The 21155-nt window shown below is 34.9% G+C and overlaps 1 pseudogene; it reads right to left on the bottom strand.

Annotated features, from left to right (window-relative positions):
• Positions 1-372: 372 nt before the first annotated feature.
• LOC135226052 (uncharacterized) overlaps positions 373-21155 on the bottom strand; it is a 115219-nt pseudogene continuing 94436 nt past the window's right edge.

Genomic DNA, 21155 nt, shown 5'->3' with positions numbered 1-21155 from the left:
GATATTGTTTACCTCCAGGATATTGTTGACCACCAGGATATTGTTGACTACCAGGTGGAGGGCCAGGGTATGGTTGACCACGGGGTACCATTTGTGGAGGACCAGGGTATCTTTGGCCATTGGGGCCCATTTGTGGAGGGCCAGGGCATGGTTGACCAGGGGTACCATTTGTGGAGGACCAGGGTATCTTCGGCCATTGGGTCTCATTTGTGGAGGACCACCGTATCTTGGAGGATTGCCAGGCAACATATAAGGCCCAGGCATTTGCGGGCCCATGCTCGGTCTATATCCTAGACCCACAGGGGCTCCTTGATATCCCTGCTGTTCCCAACCTACTGTCCTTATCCAGGCATATGCATTTGGGAGGTCAGGTTAATTGACATCTTCACCATGTTTTTTAGTCAGGCGCTCTTCCCGTTTTCTGTGCCTTTCCTTCATCTTCTTCTTCTTCTTCTTTCTCTGCTTCACTCCTACCAATCGATTTAATTGGCCTTTCATTCGTAACACCTGGAAGATCTCTTTGATGTAATTGACAAGAGCTTCTCTAGATTCCTCTAATTGTCTGACCTCAACGACGACCCAATCAGGGGTATAGGGGGAAGAGGAAGCATGAGAATGAGAGACAGAAGATGATGCTGAGAGAGGAGAAGCTAAGAGAGAAAGGTGATCCCTCCGTCCGTGCTTTCCATCAGCAATCTATGGTTGTTACATTGCAACAACCCGAAAACCAACTTGACTTTCAGAATGGGAAGCATTTCAAGTTCCTCAATTTGTTCCAGCTCATTAATGACCCAGTTAGAGGAGAAGGAAGGATGGGAAGAATGAGAATGAGAGAAAAGAGGTGCTGAGGGGGGTAGGGAAAGAGGAACAGAGGAGGGAGGAGGGGAAAAAGCAGGGGAGGCATGGGGAAGAGAAATGACATGAGTGGTTTGGTAGCCTTTGTTAGGCTTGGAAAAACAATTAATACTATTTCCAAAGTAATCACTCAACAGTAATTTTAGTGCCCCTTGTTACTTACTTGGATATTTTCATTTTTGTATATTAAAACTGGTCTATAATGTAATAATTAGGGTATATCCATAAACTTTATCTAAACCAGATTTAATAACAGGAGCTATGAAAGAAAACGCTACTACCTTTTCTGATACTTGAGTGTGCTTTTGCCATTCTAACTGAAGTTTCCGTTTGTATTTGAGTAAATACCCAGATGTACAATTGACGCGACAGTAAATTCGGCCACTAAAAACACTTGATACATCTTGCAAGTGACAAGTGCGAGTGAAAACATCATCTTGTAAGAGCAAAGTGGCTTTCAAAAACTCTTCAGCTCTTGGGCTCTCACTTATTCTATACTTCTGGTCAATTTACTCACGAGATTTCCGGTGACAGATAATGCATAAAATGGTCTAGACAAGAAGTAACACTGTGCTCGTTTTCTTGCAGCAGATTTCCTCAGATTTTGCTTTTCAGTCGATTGAGCTTTGCTTGCTTCATCTTCGTATTCATTTTTTTTTTTTAATCTTCAAAGGGGACTTCTTTTGACAGTATTGTTTACAGCAGGCATTGCTTAAATGGTAAGCAAACACTGCAGCCTCACTTAATGTGCTTAAACGGTTAGTAACAATGTCATTGCGTATTTTTGCAGCTGCCCCGATTTTTCTTCTGCCATTTTCAGTACTTGACAAGCTCCCATCACTTTTATTACACAATGATACATGCTTTTCATCTGGTTTTTGAAGTCTGGTGCACCATCGTCTAACACTCTGAACAATATCAGGACATCATATCTTCGTTTCATTTCAGATCCCCGCTAAATATATATTAATTGGACATAAAAAAAGTTTAGAATAATACCTTAAAATTAGACACTTTTAAGTATTTGCAAACATTCTCATCACTTTTCCCTCTTCCTTTAACTTTCTAAAGTTCTGATGAGTGGAAATAGTTGGAGTATCATCCAAATTGCGCCAGTATTAATTAAGAGAGAGATGACAAGTTTCACAATCGAGCGGCCGCCATCTTTGATGACGTTATAACCGGAAACCCTACCAGATGTATGACATACGGGCTGCTCTTGAGCAAGAGCCCGTGCTGGCTTAATCTTAAACAACAACTACCACCAGATGGCAGATGTCCTACCAAGTCAAAACTACTTCCCAGGATACCTACTAAGCATTGCTGAAGTAAATTCTCCATACTCAAATTTTCCTACAGAACCATACACAGCACCAGGACTATGACGACGGATTACTTATTTCAAAATCAGTTAGTTGGCAAGTTTGACTGCGCAGTCGCCAAGGAAGGCAAAGAATTCTATTTCTTTTAACGTTTTTCGTTGAAAGTTTTTTTTTTTTTTTTTTTTCAAGCAGGCACCAATGATATATTCTAAATATATTCTAGTTCGCTGAAATATATAATAAAAACAGCGAATGAGTGTATAAATGAGTATATTTAAATTAATGCATTTAAATGAATATTTAAAAAAAAGTGTATTTCTATAATAAGTATAGCAGGCAAGACTCACCGATATTCAAGAGGTTTATAACCTAAATGATAGGAGATGGGTGATGGGAGGATGGTGGATGGGTAGAAGATTAGGGATGTAATAGAAGAGGTGGGGGAAGGTGACTGGAAGATTAGGGATTAGGGATGGGAGTGGAGTAGATGTCATCGATCTAGGCATATACATATTCATAATTATTATCATTATTAGTCTCATATATATATATATATATATTATATATATATATATATATATATATATATATATATAAAATATAGTTACATAGACAGAGAGTGACATGGAGAAATATAAAGAGAGAGAGACAGAATGAGAAATATGGAGAGAGAGAGATACACAGGGAAAATATAAAGAGACAGAGATAGAGAGAAAACAGATAGATAGAGTACACAAGCCTTTAATTTGAGACTCTCTCTCTCTCTCTCTCTCTCTCTCTCTCTCTCTCTCTCTCTAGAATCCCTTTCCCGTCGGTACTTTCCTCCTTCGATATCCCTTAATCGGAAACATCTTCATTGTTAATGACATTAAAATAGTTTTATTTCTTTGTACAAAGTCAAATAAATTGATTTCATTAAAGTTTTTCGTTAATAAGACGAAGTTTAATGCATTTAGAAAATTGTTAACACCCATTTACTGAAGGCTTAGTAAGCTTTATTTTAAATAAGCCTGAACAGCAACTAGTTGTTTACACTTTTCTGTATAACAACAACAACAATAAAATTAATAATAATGTTTTATGAGGTCCACAATAATAAAAAAATGTTGCGAGTTCGTGTGTAATTTAAAAACCCTTTACAAAGCTTTCGAACCCTTCCCTTTTATTTTATTTTTATAATTTTTTTTTGACTGAAGATGAACCCAGGGAAGGGTTCGAAAGCTTTGTAAAGGGTTTTTGAATTATAACGACGAACTCGCAAACATCTTTTATCATTGTGGACCTCTTAGAACTTTATATACTATACTCTTCCGATAGAGTTTTTTTGCCCAAACAATAATAATAACAAGTTAGTACGTTACTTATAAACTTCAGTTCTAAAGATTTAATGAGCACATTTTCATTATTCATAAGATAAGAAATAAATTTGTATGCTCCTTTCTATATGCTCCCTTATGTGGAAATTTGGCCTAGGAAAATGGAGATTGAAAATGAAAAATAGTGGAGAATGTAAAGAACTTTTATCGATGTTTCTACTCTGAGATTACTACTACTAATACTACTACTACTATTATATCTAATTTTGTATAAATGAAATAATATGTTTTTGCTAGACGGAACAAATAAATAAGTTTTTTATAATCATGCTATTGTCACATATTTAGAAATATCAAAGAAGAATCCTCCACTTTGAAAGATAATGTATCTGCGGTATAGTTAAAAAAAAAACTATATTAATATCAGATACATTTAAAAAAAATACTTAGCCAAGATCAACTCAAATTTGACCCAAAGTGACATAATTATTTTTTTTTTTTCTTTTTTGCAACATTTTTCTGGTAACACAAATAAATAAATAAAATGCCAGTCGCATAAAATAATGGGTAAATAAGCGATCCTCTTCAGAACGAAATTCAGGTGGAAAACTATTATCGAATAACGTCAGGCTATTTTCACGCCGCCCATACCCTACCTGCCCAACCGCCCCCGGAAGTGTTGTCAAATACAGGGACGTGAACGGCACCACAATTGACAGTTTTTTATATTCCGCCCACTAAAAAGAGGGGGAAAAACATTTTGGAGTCCATGATTTTTTGCCTCGAGAGAGGTGATTTTACCCCCTATTATATTTCTTTCATTTTTTTTTTTTGAAATGTTCATGGGTATTTTATTATATTTATATTTTTTGTCTTTTTTTTATCCTTCATAATTATTATCATATACTGTACTAGGATCTGTTGTAATTTTTTGTCTTTTCATGAATGATTATGCTGTTTGTTTAGACTTTTTTTAACTTATTATTATTATTATTATTATTATTATTATTGTTATTATTATTATTATTATTATTATTATTATTATTATTTATTATTATTATTATTATTATTATTATTAAGCAAGTCTTCAGTCCCACCTTACAATAATGTACAACGCTCTATTCTACCGGTAAATATCTGAAGAAACATATCTAGAGCAGAAAAATAAATACAATACTAAACTCAGTTTCGTTGACTACAATATATTCTTTCCTGTTTACAAACTAATTTTTTTCTGTGATGTCAGGTCAAAAATACGTATTCTCTTTACAGCGCAGATGGGAGGAACCTTCTTCTACCTCCCATTCGTTTGCTGTGCTTGAAGGCGTCCGAATTTTCCTTTAAGGCAAGAAATCGAAAGACATTGTAGTCAGCAGCAGGGGACAGAAAAGAGGGGAATTTAGTTGTGGGGGGGGGGGGCGGGGAATCTGTCCTTTTCCGGATCGTGAACCGCGGGTGTGATGAAGGGTTTAAAGCTTTTATGGAAGAAGGGCTAACTAAACAAAGCAGCTGAACTTCCTGCCAGTGCTCGAAACTTCCTTGAGGCGCAGATTAGTCTTATCAGAATGCTGATCGAATTTCTTCCGTCCCTAAGTTCCTCGATGGACGAGTCGGTTGTGTCCTCGCGTATCAATCGGGTAGCCCGGGTTCGCTCCCGCCTGCCGCCCAACGGGGAAAACAGAGGAATTTATGGTGATTAGAAATTAATTTCCTCGATGTAATGTATTTCGGCTCCTACAGTCAGCTGTAGGTCCCGTTGCTAAGTGACCAATTGGTTCCTAGCCGCGAAATAAAAATATAATCCTTCGGGCCAGTGAGTCTTGGAAGAACTGTTAATCAGTTTCAGTGGGTCTGGCAAAAACTAAGATATACTTAACTTTTCTTCTGTCCCTGATAAAATGTCTGGGATGAGAAAATGGTTAGATGATGCACTTGCACAGAAAATTCCCCGCCTTCGGTATGTTTACGTGGTTATTTCTTAATTCAAGCAAATAATTAGTAACCCATTTATACATTTGTGTGCAAAATCGTACTGCATACGTTAAAGATATAAAGACACTTCCTTGAATGATTGTCATATCAAAGGAATGCTAAAATTCTCTCTAATATACGTCACACAAAAGATAAGATAGAGAAATATATGTAAAATAAATAGATAGATGATACCATAACTTCAGTAATATTGTTAATACCATAACTTCTATTATATTTCATTAACAAAACACAATAATAAAACTAAGTTTTATTTTAACAATAACATTATTGAGGCCTCCAGATAACGGTTCAGTGATGCAGTGGGGAAACAATAATGTACTCGATCCCTCTCTTTGGATTGTCTTAAAATCCCTATTCATGAACCCCCAGCAACACGCCCTCACCCTCCGCCTTATAGACCTGAAAGATAAAAGCTCTCCTAGGGAACGCCCACGAGGAATCTTTCAGGTCCTCACGCCCCCGCCCTCCGCCTTATAAAAGCTCTGCTTAGGGAGCGCCCACGAGGAATCTTTCAGGTCCTCATTGGAACCCTCGTGGTGTGGTGGAAACAATGGTGCTATGTGCTGTCCCTCTCCTTCATTTCTCTTTTCCCCTCGTCAGGAATTCGCTCCCTCAGTAGCTCCTCTTTTTTCTCGGGTGCTGTCCTCTGCCATTTTTCATTCCTCCTCCCAGTAGTGGATAATTAAGGTTCTTGCTTATGTAAGATCTGCTCTGGGTTACCCTCTCTCCCTCTCTCTTGGGGTGATGTCACTTTATAAATAACACGCTGTAGTCTCTCTCTCTCTCTCTCTCTCTCTCTCTCTCTCTCTCTCTCTCTCTCTCATGTTCATACGTCTCTTCATTCCTCCATTAGCTATATTCCCCCATTATAGTTTTTACTTCACTTCCCACGTTGCGTGTTTGCGTGCGTTATCTAATTCGTATCAGTGACTTTCTGACATTCGTATACTTAATATGACTGCCGTTGTATTACAAATTTCTTTCTAACACACACACGCACGCATAGCTATATGATCGTAATCCTCTTCGTATATAAATTCAACAACTTCTCCTTGGGTAATATCATCAGCATGGATTGCTCAGTATGCTGCCAAGCGGACAGTAAGAGTTCATAAAAAAAAAAAAGGTTTAAAGTTGTTTTTTTTATGTAAAGTTTTATGTAAATATTAATAAGTAAAATCGAATTATTAACAATGAAAAATAATAATTATAATAATCATAATAATTAAATAATTATAGAAATTTCAATACCAAAATATTTTAATGTTCATGATCACTAACAGTTATAAATAATTATGAAGTATTACTTTATTTATGTTTTGAGCAAAAAGGACTACGGTTAGAGTTGGGCAAATGTACAAGCGAGGACCGGGACAGGAAAATGCAGGTATTAAAAGGCGTTTTATAATAAAAACGATTCTTGGCCATGTGTGGCGCATGGACGTTTTCCCTCTAAAGTCCTCATATAACAGAACCTAACACAATCTTTCACTGGACTTTTAGGAAGCTCTCAATGAAATTGTAGAGAAAAAATATTCTAGATCCAAGAAACACCCTAAAATTTGAGATATGAATAACGAGAATGTCAAATCAGATTAAACAGCAAGTCTCTCTCTCTCTCTCTCTCTCTCTCTCTCTCTCTCTCTCATACAAAGCCAAAACTTTTCAGCCATGGTCTGTCTGAACTTTTCCGCAGTCAACTCCCACAAAAGGTGCACGCTAAGTTTGGATTCGAGCACTGCTGAGTTTATTGTTTTTCCATCACCGGCCAGTTTTTATTGTGATTTATTATTATTATTATTATTATTATTATTATTGATTATTATTATTATTATTATTAAACAAACAAAAGTAGCTAGATTCTTAGTAGATTTGGTTTTTTAAATATTCCGTTGGGTACTCGGCCATGGTTTGCTTTGACAATGGAAATACAGGCGTATGGAATATCTGTCAGGCAATATTATCGATATTAATGGTCTTCTTTTTTCTTAAGAACCGTTGGCTTTTTTCAAATGAGTTTTCCCTGCATGACATCTCAATGTTGTATAGTGTGATGAAATGATCGATTATTTTTTTATGTGTTTACCTCATATTATTATTTAGCTTTAATTTTTGTCATTTCTATCTTATCTATACTGCCAATAAAACCCCTAGAATCAATATCAAAGGTACAGCAGTTAACAATGACCATGTAAAAAAATTGGAATTTTCCAAATGCTTTGGCAATAACTCGGATAACTTGTTTTTTCGTGACGGCTATCATTCGTATTAACAACGACAAATTAAAGTAATAATACTAATAATGGTAATCATCATCATCATTCATTTCTCATTATTGATAAGGGTAATAAATAAATAATATCTAAAGGATTACCATTTTACCTTTAGGGAAATGAGTTCCTTTCACGCAACAGACGAAGGAGAGCTGAAAGGGAAAAAGGAAACATCGGAGTATATTATAGTATATCAGGATGGCTCAGGCAAGTAAATGGAACAGGGGAATATCTTTAACCAAGAAAGGGGTATTAGATTTATGGTAAAAGATGAGAGGTAGGCTAAGGGAGTGAGAGAAGGAGAGCTTGTCAGAGGAGTTAAGCTAAGAGAGGAACTGTTTGTAGGAAAGTAAATGACAAATCTGTGTCTAGAGGCTTTGATGCAACCGCCACTATCCACCAAAAATCTGAGAAGGTTCATCAGACATGAGATTTAGCAATGACTGATGAGGTAGAAAGTACCATGAATAAAAATGAAAACAAATGATAAATGGAATTTTTAAAGACATTCGTTAGGAATTTCAAATCGTAAAATACCAAATATCAAAAAACAAATATTAAGAAAATAAAAGAAATAATCTTTAAAGACATTCGTTAGAAAACGTCAGATCGGAAAAGACCAAAATATTCTGAAACAAATACTAAGAAAAAAAATGAAAAGAAAAAAAAAGGAAGATTGTAATTCCCGACCATAGCAGACGAAAGAGACGAGAGCCCAGGAAATGTGGATTGTTCAGAAATTGCGGCAGTTGACCTGAATGGTGGGACCATAAAGACATAACACGATATTCCCGGCGATCGTGAAATCGACCTTACGGTTCTGGAATTCTCGATAGCACAAAACGGTCGGTCTGCGGTGAATTCATGCCAGGAATTTGTCGATTTACTTGAGAGGGGATTGAGGGTCTTCATTCCTTAGTTATATATATATATATTATATATATATATATATATATATATATATATATATATATATATAATATATATAAACTAAGGAATGAAGACCCTCAATCCCCTCTCAAGTAAATCGACAAATTCTCGCATGAATTCACCGCAGACCGACCGTTTTGTGCTATCGAGAATTCCAGAACCGTAAGGTCGATTTCACGATCGCCGGGAATATCGTGTTATGTCTTTATGGTCCACCATTCAGGTCAACTGCCGCAATTTCTGAACAATCCACATTTATATATATATATATATATATATATATATATATATATAATAATATATATATATATATATAATATATATATAAATATATACATATTCCATTTGTTCCTCTTTTAAAAAGAGTACTTCATCGGAATCTATCTGTTATCTATCCACGTGTGCTCTTTCTTGCTAACATTTTCTTCATTAATAGTGTTTCTTGCCTTGTCCTCTACTAATATGCACGCTATATGAATAATAGTAACAGTCTTTGTTTGAGGCATTACTGTCAACATTGCAAATGTTTTACTTACTGGATTCAAGATTTGAAGACGAGAGTTTAGATTTTAAGAATGAAGACAAAGACTTCTACATGAATAATATCAACGAAGATATAAAATAAGCATCTTTCATTATTTAGAGTGGCACAGTTTAAAAGAAGCCGTAGGCTACTCTTTTGATGTGTACACGCACAAATGTACAATGAAGGAATTTCTTCTATTCGATGTAGTCTAGATCAAAAAAGCGTCCAAAGGCAATTTTGCCCTGTGTCATATAATTATTTATTACGTATTATCTTGGTAAAATGAAAAACAAAAGTAAGAAAAATTCCTTTTAAAACGTTTGTTTATATAAAGGAGAGCGAGTTTTAGCTGCAACAGCCAAACTGGCTATAAACCTACAACTGCCTTTGTTCTAGGAACGTATTCATCATTAAAAAAATGCATTTTGTTTCACAGATAATGATAGTCGATTTATCAGTTTAAATAATGAGAAAATGAATATTCTGCCATTCACTGGACGGTCCCGTGTGTCGTCAAAATTTATAAACCTTAATACCACCTCAGTGTTAAATAATGATAATCTACTTTCTCTCTCTCTCTCTCTCTCTCTCTCTCTCCTCTCTCTCTCTCTCTCTCTCTCTCTGCACGACCAACCATATCTTAGGATGTGAATGCCCTTAAAAAGGACACGCTTCGACACACTCTAGTTTGTTTATATCTTTCAAAGTATAAATGTTGCTACATAATCTTTCAAAGTATAAATATTGCTTCATACTAATCTTTCAAAGTATAAGTGCCGTTGTCGTGTAAAAACAACATTTTGTATCCGATATGGAATAACGTGTTTTTGACCTCAGGACTCGATATATGGAAGCCGCCAAAATACACCGCTGCTACGATATATATATATATATATATATATATATATATATATATTATATATATATCCAAAAATGTTTCAGTAATAAACTGGAGCTGAATGTGTACTGATTTTTGTAATGGTGTTGGCATTTTAAACTCTGAGAAAGTTACGTGAATTGACGGCTGGTTTTCCACATACCATATATATGTATATAAATATATATATATATATATATATATATATATATATATATATATATATATATATAGCTATATTATTATTATCATATTGTATATACATATATATATATATATTATATATATATATATATATATATATGATTATAATCACTCTAACCCGTGATTCATTTATCACACATATCCACAGGTGAAAAATAAGAAGTAGGGTGTGGTCTGACCGGTTTCGACTTTATTCCAAGCCATTGACGGAGGAAATGAAGTCAAAACCGATCATGGCCTACACCCTTCCATATTTTCCACTGGGGATATATATATATATATATATATATATATATATATATATATATATATATATATATATATATATATATATATATATATGTATATATATATCTATATATATACTATATATCTGAATATATATATATATATATATATATATATATATATTATATATATATATATATTATATATATATATATATATATATATATATATATATATATATATATATATATATATATACTTACTTAATATATATATATATATATATATATATTATATATATATATATATATATATATATATATATATATATATATATATATATATATATATATACCCATAGAGAGAGAGAGAGAGAGGGAGAGAGAGAGAGAGAGAGAGAGAGAGAAATTTGTTTGAATAACCACTTATATCTTGTATCATATTCTGTCAGAAGAACGATCATCATTTACACCAAAAATCATTAGCCATCAAATAACTAAGTGCTAAAGGGAAATTTGCAGTGTACGCAGCCAGGATATTGATATTCCATTGATTTTCTGCGTTCATTTCCGCGCTATTTACCACAACTTTCGATGGATACAGGACATTTTTTATAAATAAACGATTTTGCACAATGGAATATAAAGATTTACCCGCTAGAGGTTTCAATCGATCAAAGCAACCCAGTGACCATTTTGTCAACTGAACATCACAAAGAGTGTACAAATCACCCGTAAGCAACTTGATATTCGTTTAAAGAAATTGGGCAACGGAAAATACTTTCCAACCCTTGTCCAGAGCCCCACAAAACGCAAGGACAAATATACACACTATTTACTAGGAAAACAAAAAAAAAAAAAAAATGTACAAAGTTTATTTAAATGAAGGTTAAGTTCAGAGTAACATATTAATTCAAACTAGAGCGGTTGATTCGCTTGTATTAAGAGCCACCTGAACAATAGGAGAGAATGGTGGTCTCTCAGCGGTGATTTACGTTGTAAATGAGTTCAGGAAGGAAACGAATTACAGATTACCTTCTCATTGGTAGAATGAGAGAAGGGTTTAGGAGAGAGACAGAGAGCAACGGAGTTACTAAGCCATAAATATATCAGAGCATTATGAATTTATCTTCGTTTGCCATTATCAGAACTGTTCAAGTATACACACACACACGCACCATTATATATATACATATATATATATATATATATATATATATATATGATATATATTGGGGGATATTATATTATATATATATATCTAGCTAAATGGGGGAATTCCCCCCTCCCCCCATTATCCATAAGGTAAGCGTGACACGAAACGGAAGGCAACCCACACACAACATTACACACACAGCCTCTCTCTCTCTCTCTCGGCAGTCTCTCTCTCTCTCTCTCCAAGGAATCTCTCTCTCTCTCTAGCACCGACAATCTCTCTCTCTCTCCACCTGTTTCTCTCCATTCTAACAGGTAATGAGATTGAGAGAGTTGCATCATAACATTAACGTTTATTAACAAGAATAAATAAATCAATCAATCAAGGTAATCCAGTCCAGTTTACAGACTAACTCAAAAAAACCCATTAAATGTAACCATTGTCGGTCCACCAAAAAAACAAAAGGTCTACACCCCCTCTGGAATTCTTTGTTCCCCCGGCAATTCCAGAAGACCGTTCTGTTTCAAAGATAACAGAAACACATCCCGGTAAGTACACACCCACAAGATTGACAGACAGAGGTTTAAATTAAATTATTGGGATATCATCACAAAAATGTCAAACAGATAACAAGCCACTCTTTGGCTAAAGCACTTCAACACTTACCCAAACAACTGGACACTTAAACACTGTTAATAAAAAACTCCCGGCGAATGCCACGGCATCTTGCTGTGACTTGAAGCCCTCTCAAATCCCCCCATAGGCTTGGGTATGACACTTAACAGAAAGAGGCGCACACGCACATACGAACACACAGTTCGCTAGCGCTCGGTTTCTAGCTGCATCCAGTTTCACAAAGGCACTTTGAGAAGAGTTCATAAACTGTCGTGCATTGACTTGTCGAACTAAGCATTTTTATCTCATGCCATCCCCAGAAACTCATTGTCAGCTACTCTCAGGTCGCCGCTCCTGCACTGTTCTCCACATTCCATAGGCACAGGGAACACATGGACAATATATTATTAATCAAAAACCCTAGGCCTTACATATATATATATATATATATATATATATATATATATATATATATATATAATATATATATATATATATATATATATATATTATATATATATATATATATATATATATGATATATATCATATATATATATATATCATATATATATATATATATATATATATATATATATATAGATATATATATATATATATATATAATATATATATATATATATATATATATATATATATATATACTATATATATATATATATATATATATATCTATATATCTATATATATATATATATATATATATATATATATATATATATAATGGTGTGTATGTGTGGAACCTTGGATCGTACGAAAACGGAAACAATAATTCCCATAAGGAATAAAGTAAATCCAATTAATCCGTTCCAGATCCACAAAATATTAACCAAAATTACATTTTATACAGAATAAATATAGTTCTGCATACATAAAAACAACGAGAAATAAATATAAATGACATGAAATGGATATGTGTACTTTTAACGGCACTTTTACCGTTATTGAAGTTTCTGTTTTGAGAAACCTGAAAAGTTTTTTTGTTTTTTATTCTTGCATTCGTGTGTGTGTGTGTGTGTGTGTGTGTATGAAGAAAGGATCACTGATTACGTGTTAAACCAAGACTGCAAGAAAGGACATCTCGTCAGCTTTTAAGCCACAGAATCCGATAGTCATTAATTGCCCTGTCAGTGCAGACGGGCGTGTCAATTACTTGTCTGGAGGCCACTGATACAGGCGAACACAGAGAGATTCATGATACTCTGATATATTCAGAAATTATGTAACTCTCTCTCTCTCTCTCTCTCTCTCTCTCTCTTTGTATGAAACTCTAGAGATCAGTCTTATTTGAAACATTAGTACTGCACGTCAGAGCTTGTTGAACGTCGGTTTACACTTAAATAATAAAATTAACTCTCTTCCTTACATCGAGTCGAGGTACTAAGATCATGTTTTCCGTATCATAAGCCTTAAAAAAAAAATAATAATATACAGGACAACTATTGAATTTAGTTTCCTCTAGCTTTTTTTTTTTTTTTTTTTTTTTTTTTTTTTTATTAATGCTGATTCATAGTTTAGAGAAGGTTTAAGCAACGCACACCATGACCCATGTATTTTGTTCGATTTTATTTGTGAAAAGTTCATTGTGTACAGAATATGATCTTTTTATTAATTATAATTAGTATAGATAGCGAGTTGATAATATAATGGTAATAATAGCTTTCCAAATATCATTAACGACATTGACATCCACGGAAGACACCCAAGGAATACTTGCCTGTTACTCCTCCCATTTTTGTTTTTGTCCTTTCGAAATAGGTGCTGCAGTACCTTCTGAAGTCTGAAAGGGTTAACGAAAATCGATCCGAAGACCTTTTCTTCAGCCATGCAATTAAGATCTCGGCTCCAGCAGGCAAGAGGCCTCTTCCCTGCCGGAGGATATTAAAGAAGCCGGGGTTAATTCAATATCCTCCTTGGGTAGAATTCTGTTACTCTGGTCGCCAGAAGGCTTTTAATCAAGCAGGGCCGTGTAGCCCCCCTCCCCCCACACCCCGACCCCTTCAGGCAGGTATTTAATAAAACGCCTGGCGAAACAATGAAGGCTGCGGCTGATTGTACAGTTTGGTTCTGGAATGACTTCAGCCTTTTGTGTACTTTCCAGGCCACCTCTCCAGACTCTCGTGTCCCGTGAGAGGTAGTGCCGTCAGTGCACCTCACGGGGTACGTTGCAGGCATTACTAAAGTTTTTTTGCAGGGTGTCCCTTCGTCCCCCAGCTGCTACCCCTTTCATACACCCATTCATATCTTCCTATCCACCCTCCTGTTACACCTTTCAGACCTACGACTTTCACTTTTCTTTCCAGCGCTGATTGACCTCATAGGTCAGTGCTTGGTCTTTGGCCTAAATCTATATTCCATTCCATCCAGACTTGTGTGAGTTCGTTCGTTCTACTTCTAAGCTTTAGAAGTAAATGTCTGCTGATGTTTAACCTGTCTCTTCACAAGACGATCTGTCGCAAAATGAACTCGTGTAAAGTTGTTAGGGGGCGCTATAGTAGATTGACATCACGTGCATCTGATGTTAGGCCAGTCCCTTACGACGCTCCTGATTGGCTGTTGACAAACCAAATCACAGGACTGGAAACTCCCAGTCTCTCGAGGAAGTTCACATAGGCAGGATGTATAATGTTCCACCTCTCCTGAGGGATACTTTTAAAAGACGTCTCCTTCAGGAGAGGTTGAATATATATCCTGCCTGTGTGAACTCTCTCGAGAGACTGTGAGTTTCCAGCCATGTGATTGGCTTATCAACAGCCAATCAGGAGCATCGTAAGGGACGGGCCTAGACATCAGATGCACGGTTGATGTGAAACTACTATAAATCCATCTTTCTTTTAACTAAATATTTGATGAATGTCTAAAGAACAACAAAAAGTGATGAATGAATAACGAAAAGCGACGGTGAAGGAATGGCAGAAAATGGCAGAATTCCCACAGGAAACGATTCGTCTCATCCAGTGAGATCTGGCGCCGCACTCTGTGCTTGGAGCTTCAAAAGACTCGATGCCACAAAACTCCCGACTTCTCAATTTCTAGTCGAGAGAGAGAAAGAAAACTTGGGAGTTTCTAGCTCTTCGGTTTAATGGACGAAAGACCAAAGTTTAACCATAAGTTAAAGCATAAATAAAAGCCGACTGAACAAGACGACCAAAGAAAGAGAAAACACATTCACACACTAACAGCGAACTGTAGGCATTACTGAAAGTTCTTTGCAGCGTGCCTTAGGTCCCTAGCTGCAACCCCTTTCGTTCCTTTTACTGTACCGCTTTTCATAATATCTTTCTTCCATCTTACATTCCACCTTCTCCTAATAATCGTTTCATAGTGCAACTGCTTTGAGGTTTTCCTCCTGTTGCAACTTTCAGACCTTTTCCTGTCAATTTCCGTTTCAGCGGTGAATGACCTCGTAGGTCCCAGTTGCTGGTCTTTTGCCTAATTTCAATATTAAATTTAACTCAACATTAATAGCACCTCTTGAATGGGTAGGTGCCTCGAAGCTTATATCATTCTTATTTTTGAATAATATAAACTGGCGTTACAGGATGCAAGGTTAACGATGTCCATTCTGATGGTCTGGTATAGTAAATGTTCCTATTACTTGGATCCTACAAACATATTTGCTAAAATGAAAAAAAAAATAATTAATTAAATTTATATCAACAATTGTTTCACATCAGTACAGTAGATATAAAGCAAGTTGATTATTTTTGCCTTAGATGATTATAGATGGTGAAAATAAAGCCCGCTAATAGTATATATGTATATTGCTATATAGAGCAAGCTCTTGCCAATTTGAATAGCCGGCCTCTTCAGCCTGAATTCAGCCTGATTCAGGCTGATGAGGCCAACTGATCAATTTGGTGACAACTTCCTTCATATATAGCAATATACATACATACTACTGCGGGCTTTATTTTTCAATTTAAATTCACGAGAAAGTGATGATTTCAAATGATAATAGATGTTACAAACTCTGTCTAAATATTTTCTTCTGATCAACCTGGAATCCTAAGGACCCCACCTAGCCCAGACCGGAAGGAGAGGAAGTTAAAAGAGAAAGAAGCGTCTCTTAAGGTCTCCGATTCGAGGGAAATGAGAAATATAAAAGGCAAAAACAGGTAAAAGAGTGTCAATGACAATATATTAGCGCCTCAGCGGCGTACGGTATGGTGTTGGCATGCCACCTCGGTGGCCGCGAGTTCGATTCTCGGGCATTCCAATGAGGGTTAGAGATGTGTATTTCTGGTGATAGAAGTTCACTCTCGACTTGGTTCGGAAGTCTCGTAAAGCCGTTGGTCCCTTTGCTGAATAACCACTGGTTCCTTGCGACGTAAAAACACCATACAAACAAACAATGACGATTTATGTGGTACTCGAAAACGGTAAGAAGAGAAACTCCGAGTAATATATTTCTGCGAACTCATAAAAGATATTTATAGGCTTTCCTAACTTTCGATTGGTTTTCCAAGGCTTTAGACAGCAGTACATGTACATACATACACACATATATACAAACATACGCACATCATGTGTTTTAATTTACCTGTACTCACCTGTAATTTTCATTTGTTTGAATTATACTTCTCAATCATTCATTTTTATTTTGTTCCATTTTTTCAATACACATTGAGCGCTGTATTCCGATGAAGCTTATTCGTAATTACAATAATAATAATAATAATAATATCCAAGTGGATCCTGATTGTACACCCCGGGTGGGAGCGGGTAGGTAGGGGAGGGATGATATGACACATCCACCCTCCCCTCTGTCAATATCAACATGTCGAAATGCTTTAAGGTCTTCCCTAAAGGGGAGATGCTTGTGTTACTATACCTCGTAGTCTGGGGAATCGAAGGTAATCATCGCATAAAAATACATTTTCTAAAAAGGTCTTTCACTCTCTTTCGTTGGTAAGAATATGAATTTGTATGCTTTCATTCAAAAGTTTGCTTCCAGTGAATTTTATCGATTGCAAAAGAAGATTAAAAAAAACGTTCTTCAACAGTTTAATTAAATCGTTCTAATTGCACCCTCATTATGAATGGCGATTTTTTTAAAATATACTTTTGGTATAATTAAACATTCGTACTATAGATATATGTCTAAATTCTCTCAGTATATATATATATATATATATATATATATATATATATATATATATATATATACATATGTTAACGCAGATATTAATCTCGTTGTTTTATTTGGTAAACATGGAACCCCGAGCGTCAGGCAAACCGATACACACCATCTCTCTCTCTCTCTGTCTCCATTCTGACAGGTAATCAAAATGAGAGTCAAAGTTTGGTATAAAAAATAAAATGTTTATTCAACAATGGAAAGATAATAATCCAAGTCTCACAGACTAACTTAACTCAGTTAACCACCCAACATTAAAATGTCTAAAACAGTAATTTGTCACACCAATTGTCTATTCTCCATACGGGACCCTCGGTCCCCCTTGCCAGAACACATAATTCCCTCACAGAATCGTCTGTTTCAAAGACACGAGAAACACACTCGTTAGCACACATAAGTTTAAAGACAAAGTTAAAGATTAAACATTCTTACAATGTAACAAGCCATCCCTTTTGGCTAAAGTAATTCAACACTCACCCATTTCCAACCAGGATTCTCACACTCACTGTTTAACAAAAACTCTTAGGCACACACCATCATGGCTCTGCCTTCCTCCCTCGGATCTCTGTGCAAGTCTTCCCTTAGACTTGGCTAATGATACCATTAAGAATAGAAGAGGCGCACACGCACATACGAATGCACACTTCGACAACGCCTCATATTACTGGCTACAACCAGTTTCTCAAAGGCACTTTGAAAAGACCCATGAACTCGTGAACATTGACCCACCTTTCTATGCACTTTTCATATCACGCCACCCAGAAATCATTTATCAGCTTTTCTCAGGTCGTTGCTTCGGCTCTGTTCTCCGCATTCCAAGAAATATCACAACGAACATATTAAATATATCATTAATCACAACCCTAGGACTCATTATATTTATATATATATATATATATCATATTATATATCTATATATATATATATATATATGTATGCATATACATATGTATAAATAGTCTCAGTAATTGGTCGGCTACTTGGAAATCTTAGCTTGATGATAATAATAATGTTAAGTCCAGGAAGAACATTCTTTATATACGAGCTTTCGAGGTTTAAAACCTCATATTCAGGTTGAAAAAATTACAAGAATGAGAAATCACTAAAAATTACATTAAAATGAATTGTCTTAATAAAAGCTTCAGTAAAAACATAAAAAAATGAAACATCCCATACAAACTAAAAATTAAAGATTACGAAAAAACATTAAAAACAAAAAACGCATTATATACAAAAAAGAAATAAAAATAATATGAAATGTAAACAAACTACCAAAAAGTGTATTTATTGATCTGATAAATATTTGTATTGAACAGTGTCACTTTGGATGTGATAGTAAATTTTACTCACAGATTTTCGGCTTGCCCATGGGTTTCGCCGTTATCACCCGTTTTTTAGCATATTTGTTTATGGAATGTTTTGAAACTGAAGTTTTACCCACCATTTTTAACTTTCCAATTGTTTGGTTTCGCTATGTTGACGATATTTTTGCTTTGATTTCAGATTTTATTAATGTTGAAGATTTACTAACTCAACTGAATAACTCACACCAGTGTATCAAAATTTAAAAGTAAAATGAGAATAATAACAGGTTACCTTTCTTAGACACTTTATTATGTCGTTCAGAAGATAATAGGATTAAATATGCAGTATATAGAAAACCGACCCATGCAGAGTCATATATCCATGCTTTTTCTTTCCATTCAGACGATGTCAAAATAGGTGTTATTTCTAATATATTCTTGAGAGCGTATAAACTTTGTGATGTTGAATTTTTAGATACTGAAAATCAATCATATCAAAAATGTTTCACTGTACTTGGTTACAATACAAATTTTATTCAAAGGGCGCATTTTAAGGCATGTAGAATATATTATGTAGCAAGGGAGAAAAGGAGCTTCCTAGGTAATAATAATAGTGTTTTAGTCTTACCACAAACCAAAGCAAACCCTGGACTTTTAAACGAATATTTGAAATTTTGCAACATTGTCCCAGTATATAAGAATACAAACACTTAAAAAGTACCTAACAAATAATGTTAAAAATGTAGACAAAACACAAGGATGCATTTACGAAATTCCCTGTCAAGAGTGTAATAAAACATATATAGGTGAAACGATTGATTTGCCAGAAGAAAAAGACAACATCGTGAGTCATTAAGGAAAGGTGATGAAAACAAACGCCCTGTTTCAACATAGACAAAGTAAAAATCATATGGTTAACCTAGACAAAATGAAAAACATAAAGGTTGTTAATAACACTGAAAAAAGAAAACTTTTAGAATCTATTTTAATCCAAAATGTTGACGCTATGAATATATATAAGAGTAATTTTAAACTGGACCTTTTCTGTAATGCAATTATGACAAAGCATGTAGTTAGTGTAGCTAAGTTGTTAAACAAGATTGGCAAACCACCGTAGGGCAGTTATTCTGATACAACCATATGCTTGTATGTTATTTCTTTTACCTTGACCGTTGTTTTCAGTTTTTGTAACTTTTATTTCTCTTTCTGAAAGAGGGAGAGAATGTACTCTCCGAAAGCTTAAATAAAACTTTCAATTTTTTCCAAATTTTAGTGGGCTTCCTACAACATATTAGAACACGGATACAGTGTTTAACTTTGCTATATATATATATATATTATATATATATATATATATATATATATATATATATATATATATATACATATATATATATATATATATATATATATATATATACATATATATATATAATCTGTGTATATGTGTATATATATAATGTTTGTGTGACTATGTGATTGCATATGTATATAATTGCATTGGATGTTTTCAACATCAATATGATTCACAACGAACGGAATCAGTTATTTTTGTGAATATCACTTAATATTAACTTCAACAGTAAATTAACGAGTGCGTAATTTGGATGACATACAAATATGGTAAGTGGTACCTAAGGAAGAGGGAAGCCCTAGTAACCCAACGTAATAATAATAAAAAATAAAAATAATTAGTGAATGCGGAACAGATCCCCAATCCCCTCTGAGGTTTGTTCGCTCTTTCGTAAAACCTTAGGAACTCCATTAATGAAACAACCCTCTAACGTGGTCTCTCGCCCGTCTCTTTCATTAGCCTTACTTCGTTCTATCGTGTCCCGCTGGGATTCGAACCAATGCTGGCTTATTATGAGCCTTGGTGAGATTGTATGATTTCCCATTATTACGCTGCGTTCATTAAGTGATGCTGGTTACGCTACCTTGCGTGGAAGACAGATACAAAAAGTTTTTGTTGGGAATAATTATTCTTAGGGTAAACGACCTTTGGAAAAGCGGCGGTTGAATTCGTTGAGAAATACGGAGGCGAATAGAGAATTCCTCATCCTGGAAGTGGATGGTACGAAAGGCTGGCAAAGTTTAAATGACCCTCTGGTTCCCTACTTCCACACGCAACTAATTAACGTTAATTTGATTTCTCGGGTTGTTTCTGCTGTTTTTTATAGCGTACATCTCGTGGAAATGGTTGGGCAACTATTCAATCTATTCTTTGTTATTCCTAATAACAGCAAGTGACGAGTCACTGTGGCGAATCCTTTTGGAATTTCTCTGAATATTTCCATTTTGTCTTAAACAAACACTATATTTTTCAGAAGGTGGTGTTTGCAAAAGAAGCAAGTTTTATTCGAGAAAATAAACCATTTGTCGGTGCCTTACAATA

This window comes from Macrobrachium nipponense, chromosome 14, assembly GCF_015104395.2.
Source record: "Macrobrachium nipponense isolate FS-2020 chromosome 14, ASM1510439v2, whole genome shotgun sequence".
NCBI classification, from domain to species: Eukaryota; Metazoa; Arthropoda; class Malacostraca; order Decapoda; family Palaemonidae; genus Macrobrachium; species Macrobrachium nipponense.
The sequence above is the reverse complement of the archived record's forward strand: the minus strand, read 5'-3'. Positions and strand labels throughout refer to the sequence as shown.